Source organism: Antennarius striatus, chromosome 12 (genome assembly GCF_040054535.1).
Source record: "Antennarius striatus isolate MH-2024 chromosome 12, ASM4005453v1, whole genome shotgun sequence".
NCBI classification, from domain to species: domain Eukaryota; kingdom Metazoa; phylum Chordata; class Actinopteri; order Lophiiformes; family Antennariidae; genus Antennarius; species Antennarius striatus.
Genome location: NC_090787.1, coordinates 19,407,501 through 19,415,000, shown reverse-complemented (window position 1 = coordinate 19,415,000; position 7,500 = coordinate 19,407,501). Strand labels below are relative to the sequence as shown.

General features: G+C 45.2%; 1 protein-coding gene across 5 annotated transcripts in view; it reads left to right on the top strand.

The window, feature by feature from the left end:
- The first annotated feature begins 1,568 nt into the window (after positions 1–1,568).
- Positions 1,569–7,500, top strand: part of satb2 (SATB homeobox 2) — a 57,881-nt gene continuing 51,949 nt past the window's right edge. For 4 of the 5 annotated variants that reach the window (XM_068329692.1, XM_068329693.1, XM_068329694.1 and 1 more), the window contains exon 1: positions 1,569–1,703. The gene's annotated coding sequence lies outside the window, so the exon portion shown is untranslated. The remainder of the gene's footprint in view (positions 1,704–7,500) is intronic. The other variant, XM_068329691.1, reaches the window with a different exon arrangement.

Here is a 7,500-nt window from a genome sequence, read left to right as displayed (position 1 = left end):
GGGCCTCCTCTCACCGGTGCCGACCGCGGTTCTGCACGTCAACACCCCGATGTGCGTCAGTTGTGTTGCTCAACCCGGTTGTTAAGACAAGAAAGAGTCGCTTGTTGTCGTTTCCGGTCAGTCCACGCAGGACAGACGGAAAGAAACACAGCGTGCAAAATAAAATAAACCACGTGTTGTCTTTAAAACCAATTTCATTTTCACGTCTATCTATCTGTCTGTCTGTCTGTCTGTCTGTCTGTCTGTCTGTCTGTCTGTCTGTCTGTGTGTCTGTCTGTCTGTCTGTCTGTCTGTCTGTCTGTGTGTCTGTCTGTCTGTCTGTCTGTCTGTCTGTCTGTCTGTCTTCTGTCTGTCTGTCTGTCTGTCTGTGTGTCTGTCTGTGTGTCTGTCTGTCTGTCTGTCTGTCTGTCTGTCTGTCTGTCTGTCTGTCTGTCTGTCTGTCTGTCTGTCTGTCTGTCTGTCTGTCTGTCTGTCTGTCTTCTGTCTTCTGTCTGTCTGTCTGTCACTACACGGATGACCTCAGCGGGAAGTCTAACCCGTGTACTGTGGGTCGGGTTTACGTTCGTGGGTCTTCGTGTTTTGCAGACACGAGTGGTTCCAGTCCCGCACACACGCGTGACGGGCACCCCGGAGACAGTGGAGTGTTATCAGGCTACTCATTAACGCGCGTCGGGTGATGGACTTCAGCTCGGTGGGTTTATCTGTGGGGTGACACTCACGCGTGGAAGTATTAGAGCTGAGCTGATAGCGGAGATAAGTTTCTGCTGCACGAGGCGCGAACCCCCCAACGGTGGAAAAGTCATGAGCCTTCCGGTGTCAAGGTCTCCGTGATGCGCTCACCTGTGTCTGTGTGGGGGTGGGGGGGTGGGGACAGAGCCCGGAGTCAGAGCACAGAGTCCTGTCCTCCGCGGGTGACACCGGAAGCCCGAGTCTGCCCGCCAGTGGATTTAACGATCATTAACGTCACAGATCCAGCCCACATCAGGCTTCGTGGGCTTGAATGGGTTTCTGACGCCCCCTCGACCACCCTCCCTCTCTCTTTGTTTCTCCTCCCTTCTCTCCTCCCCCTATCAGTCAGTGCGCCCGTTGGCACGGTAAAGATTGGAAGTGACACTCCACCACAGAACCGGGTCTGCACCCACAACCCCACCGGTACCCCCTACGCACCAGTGTTCGCCTCTGGCGCACCTTTGACTCCACTCGAGATTCACCTCTCTGTCCGGCGGCGTGGAGTGATTTATGTGCGTCTTTTCGCTCTCTTGCGGGGATGAAGCCAGGAGTTCAGAGGACGAGAGACTTCCACCACTTCCACGCGCTTTGAGCTCAACACTCCACGGGAGGACCAAACAAAGTGTTGCCTACACGTGAAGTTTTTCTGTTTTGCGCTCCGGTCTCAGAGAAGGCTCCACCGCGTCAGGAGGTCGGTGAGCTTCCCCCGACGCAACTTCCACACGGACCAGCATCTTCGCCACCTCTTCGCTCGCTCCACTCTATTTTCTGTGCGCCACCGTCGCCTCCCACGCACCTCCAGTCGTTAACTTTTGTCTTCGAGGCTCCCCGTCCGGGTTCAAGGAGTCCAGCTTTTGAGCGACATCCCAGGCGCGTCCAGGAGCCACAGCCGGAGTCCGCCCTGGATTCAATACTCCTGATCCATGGACAGAGCCTCGTCAGCGGCCAGCAGCGCTTCAGACACGCCGTAGACAGTAAGGACACACACACACACACACACACACACACACACACACACACACACACACACACACACACACACACACACACACACACACACACACACACGCACACAGAACAGATTCGAAGTCCCTGTAAAATGCTGAAAATTATTTAAAAAGTGAATTTAAATGATTGAAACAATGTGAAATAATGTTAATTATAATCAGTTACAGTTGTTATTATTATTATTACTAGCATTATTATTGTTATAATAATAATAATCATAACAATGATCGAAAATAGTAAAATAATAACAATTAATTATTTTTATTATAATGATTATTATTACTATTATTGTTACTTATTATCATATCTATTATTATTATTAATGATTATTGTTAAAAAGGATAAAAAATAATTATCATTATTAAATTGTAATTATAATGCTGATGATGGAGATTATTATTATTATTATCATTATTATTACTATTATTATTGTTGTTGTTTTTATTGCTGTTGTTGCCGTTCTTACTATTATTACAATCTTAATTTGTTGCTATCTGACTCACTATAAATAATATGAGTTGTTTAGTCATAATAGACATTTTAAAAACGGATAATTTGACAACGTTTTTAAAAAATGGAGGAGGCTTTACTACAATTGCTGGTGTGTGATACATTTCTGCTCTCGTCTTTTTCTTTTAGCAGTCTTTGCTTTCGTGTTATTTAGAATTCAGACAGATTCGCGACGAGCTGCAGATCATTATAGAAACGGAATTTAATGAGTAAATACTGTGGACCGGTTTTCTCCGTCTCCAAACGTCTATATTCCAAACGTTCAGAAGAATATAAATCAAATCATCACAGCAATAATTTTGACGTGTGTGTGTGTGTGTGTGTGTGTGTGTGTGTGTGTGTGTGTGTGTGTGTGTGTGTGTGTGTGTGTGTGTGTGTGTGTGAGTCAAACACTGATGAGCTTCACGGTGGATCTCTGTCTGAACGCTCGTTTTGGACGCGTCTCGCTCCTTCAGCTGCTCTCCACTCAGCGTGACTTTTGAACTTTTCGTCAGTAGTTACTGACCTATTATTGATGATCCGGTTCAGAACACACACACACACACACACACACACACACACACACACACACACACACACACACACACACACACACACACACACACACACGGGACGGAGGGCTTTGGGACGCGTCCCGGTGCTTTGGGGACCTCCGGACCCGGAGCCTCCGGTCGGAGCCCTCGGCGGCCTCGGGACAGACAGTCCGGGAACGAGCCGAACGCTGTGAGGTGATCACGAAGCTCACGGCTCTTGTGGGACCGGGCTGAAGTCGGGGGCTCCTCCGTGAAGCGTGAGGAAGCTGAAGCCGAACGCATTTGGCGAAATGAGAACCAGTCCTGAACAGCAGAACAAAAACCCACCCCCACGCACGTTAATATGGAATAAAGTCGTCAGCGCTCCTCCATTATTTCTATATTTCTTCCCACTCCATTAAAGTAGGTGTGTTTTTTCTGTTGTTACTCCCCAGCTGTCTGACTGTTCTTTGTCAAACCACGAAACGTTACACTTTTTATCCTCATGTGAATTGAAAGGGACAGAACTGACAGAGAGGAACTTGAACCCTGCGGGTTAGAGCCTTCATTCCAGATTATGTTAATATTTATATACCAAAGCAGAAATATTTTACATATTTTTAACTTTCATTTTAACGGAATTCACCAGTTCGTTAAAATCCAGGCATGAGAACGAAACGAATTGAAATGACTGGTCGTGGTGAGGAGGCGTCCATCAGTAAAACGCGTTGGAACGGATTCATTCCAGCCCGGACGGGAGGCTTTACGCAGCCGCTCCGGTCCCGGCCCGCCACACAAGTTGACTCTGCGGGGTGAAAGAGTTCGGCCATCACCGTGACCGTGGACTGAGACATTCCGTGGGTTTCAGTCAGCTGTCCAGGTTTAATGTGCGTTAAGTCTTTACGTCATTTGCGTTCTGTCGGGAGAAGTTTGGAGCTTGGCGCATGAATTACGCGCCGCAACGCAGTAAGAGTGAAGTTCTATAGTGAATTCGATTCGATCTCTGAATTCATTTGATTAATTATTGATTATTGTTAAATGGGATTTTTTAACTGTTATATTGTAATTATCCCGAATCCCATGGAAATTCATTTAGACTAAGAAATGAATAACTGGAAATTCTCCATGACGCACAGATGTTCGCTTTGGCCGCGCGCGCGCGCTCACACACACACACACACACACACACACACACACACACACACACACACACACACACACACACACACACACACACACACACACACACACACACACACACACACACACTCAGGCAGCCCCTCACACCTGCAGGCTGTATGGTGACTGGTATGAACCCAGTAGAACCCATCAGTGTTCTGTAGCTTTTCGGCATCACCCCAAAGTGCATCCTGGACACACCCTACTGTGTTTTCAGATGTGTGTGTGTGTGTGTGTGTATCACTATGTGTGTGTGTTTGTATGTGTGAGTGTGTGTGTGTGTGTGTGTGTGTATGTGTGTGTGTATATGTGTGTGTGTGTGTGTGTGTGTGTGTGTGTGTGTTTGTGAGTGTGTGTGCTCAGGTCAGACCCTCCTCACTGCCTCTACTCATAGGAACATGTCGTGGTCGTAAACAGTAAATTGGTAGCGTTCGCTAACAGCAATCATTTCTCATAAACAGCCACACAAACAACAAACGACTCCATGTTGTTCCCATTTGGGCTCCGAACCTTCAAAACTCTTTTGGACGTCCTTGTTTTCCTGCTTCCTCCTGACTGTTGTCTGCCCGTTTTCTTGCCTCATTAATTGTCTGATGTCTGTGCGTACCTGTGTGTGTTCATTCAGCATGTGTGTGTCCATAAGAGTGTGTGACTGGTGATAGCAGGACCTTTCCTCCTCCTCCTCCTCCTCCTCTGCTCTGTAACCTCCATCTCAGTAACGCTGCTGTGTCAGAAGAGAATCTCATCTGAATGTTTCCCTGAAGCTGAAGTCTGTCCTGTTGTTCCTCTGATGGTTTGCATGTCAGACAACTGACCGTATTCTAACGGTGACTGACGGATAGAGCAGCACAGACTCAGAGGAGAGTTAGTTCAGCTCAGCCGGTAGAGGTCAGTTGTATTTTTACTACTCTAGTTCATCTCTAGTTGGACCCGCTCAGTTTGGCTCTGAGAGCTGCAGTGTTATTGACACGCTTCCTGTGTGTGTGTGTGTGTGTGTGTGTGTGTGTGTGTGTGTGTGTGTGTGTGTGTGTGTGTGTGTGTGTGTGTGTGTGTGTGTGTGTGTGTGTGTGTGAGACTCAACATCAGAAGGTGACGCTGTGTTTCATCTCTGCTTCAGCTGCTGACAGCAGAAAGGTTCTGGTTTGGATGAAGCTGCTCACACTGAAGCTGCTCACACTGAAGCTGCTCACACTGAAGCTGCTCACATTGCTGATGGCTGTCCAGACCAGCAGTGAAGCGGAGAGCGTTGACCCTCTGCTCACGCTGGGTTTTGTTTCCACTGCAGAGACAAACAGTTGCTCTTATCACATCTTTATTAACACGATCATACGACACGGTTAATATCACCGACCTGACAAAGGATCAACGCAGACGAGCTGAAGATAGCAGCGATGATAAGCACTGATAGCAGGGTCGCTCCAGTCGTGCCTTTAGGCCCCGCTGGAGTCGTGCTCACACTTTTCTGTCAGATGGTCCCTCCGACGCAGATTATTGCTCCACACACCCGCAGTAATCCATCAATAGATTAGCATTTATCAGTCCGTCAGTGGATGTTTCTGTGGGCGTCAGATAGCAGATGCACACGTCCACACCCACACTATTTAAAGGCTAGTCAGCATAATTTTTATGATTAAAAATATCAGGGATATATCTTTAAGGTTCAATCAGGTTACAGGTTAACCCTATTCAGCTGTTAACATTATGCACATACAGTATACAGATTATGTGTAGGTTATAGTCCTGAATATTTTCCTGCTTGGTTTTGTACAATATGATACAATATGCAGACACGAGCATTTCTAATGAAGCTGGTCTTTATTCTGAGCCCTCAGTGTTGTGGCTTCATGTACCAGATACAAGTTTAACTTCCAGTTACACCGTTCTCGGTTTAAAAAAACAAACAAAATTAAGTTCACGTCATTTTATTCCACTTTACATTAGTCCACTAAAAATGATGGAATCATAAAATCACTAGTAAACAGTTAAAGCACATAATGTCATGTTACTGTACAATAAATCAGAATAAAATGTAAAATATTACATTATTAGCATGTAGGAACCCCCGTGACCCACAATGAAGAGGAAGCAGCTGAAAACGGAGACATCTTTTTCTGTTCTATATGAAGAAAATAAAATACAATTGTTTGTCAACTTTAAAAAAAGATTCATTTTAGCCAAATTTTATAAAATACATTCATTAATAAAGTTCAATCCAGAACTGGGAATGGTTATCTACAGTTTGACCTGGAGACTGGTTGATTCAACTAACGTTTTTGTTTTTTTGTTTATTTAAAAAGTGGTTTTTAGAATTACGTCACGTTTCCTGGAACCAACTAAAGATGTAAGAAGAGGTTTAGATCAAATTCACCTCAATGTGTAATTTAAACTTTGTGTTTAAACTTTAGTTTATTTCAATGAATTAACATGTGTTGTTTAATTAATAATTAAACAACATGCAACATCCTGTCAGCCAACACCTTTGAAGACGTGCTGTTCAGTAGTTTCTGACCAGGAATATGGAAGGATCTCTCTCTCTTTAAAATTGGGCACATGGAATGTGAATAAAACAGGGGACATGGAGACAAGAGCCTCTGTGTTTAGTTTGATAAATGTTAAAAAGTTAGATGTTTTATTTGCCCAGGAAACACACAGTACTGTTTGCTTTTGAGATGTGAATTCCTTTTCGTGTGAATATTTTTTGATTTTGCGTCAACGTAATTATCTTGTAATTTGGCTTTAGTGAATAAACATGATTTTAAAATATCAAAAATCTCTCTCTCTCTCTCAACATTGAAATCATCCTGAGAGACCAAAGAAACAAACCAGAGTAACAAATCAAATACGATATTAAATACTTCCAGCAGGAATGTAGCTTCCTGCACATGATGAAAAACAAATATAATTTCATACAGCGGTTACTGTAAAAATGGTGAAGTTGTTACGTTAGGGATAGTAACACATCACAGTGGTGATCTGTAGAAGAAGAGCTGCTGAATGGGGTCCACCATAACAAATCGGGGGTCACACCAGTCACACCACTGTGGATGGAACCCCACTCAGAATAGAGGGCAGTTCCCATTTGGCCCGTATGACGCGGCGATAGTGAAAATCTTATCTCTGCATTGGCGTCAGGTTAGCAAAGGTAAAGAAGAGAAGAGCACTGGAACATTCTTTCCCTTCAGTCACATAGAGAGTAGCTGATGCAGGATGTGTTCAGGGAGCCGTGATGTCAGTATCTGTCCAGGTCAGATGGCGAGATGTCGGCGCGGCCCGGTTCTGATAGGGATCGTCAGTGGGGGCGGTTGGACGAGTCGGGACCTGTCGATGAAAGCGTCGGGTTCCCTGGAGGGTTGTTCTAGAGGAATGAAAGAAAAGCCTTCTCGTCATCTCCGCGCCAGATGAAGTCCAGATGAGGAGCGGTGCAGACTGAACACCCATCATGCACTTCTCTTCATGTTCTGTTCACTTGTTCTTTATTGCTGCTACAACACTGTTAGTGGTTGGATTTATTTGCGAAGCCTCCTGTTTTTTTTTCTCTTGTGAGTTACAGCCACCACCCTGC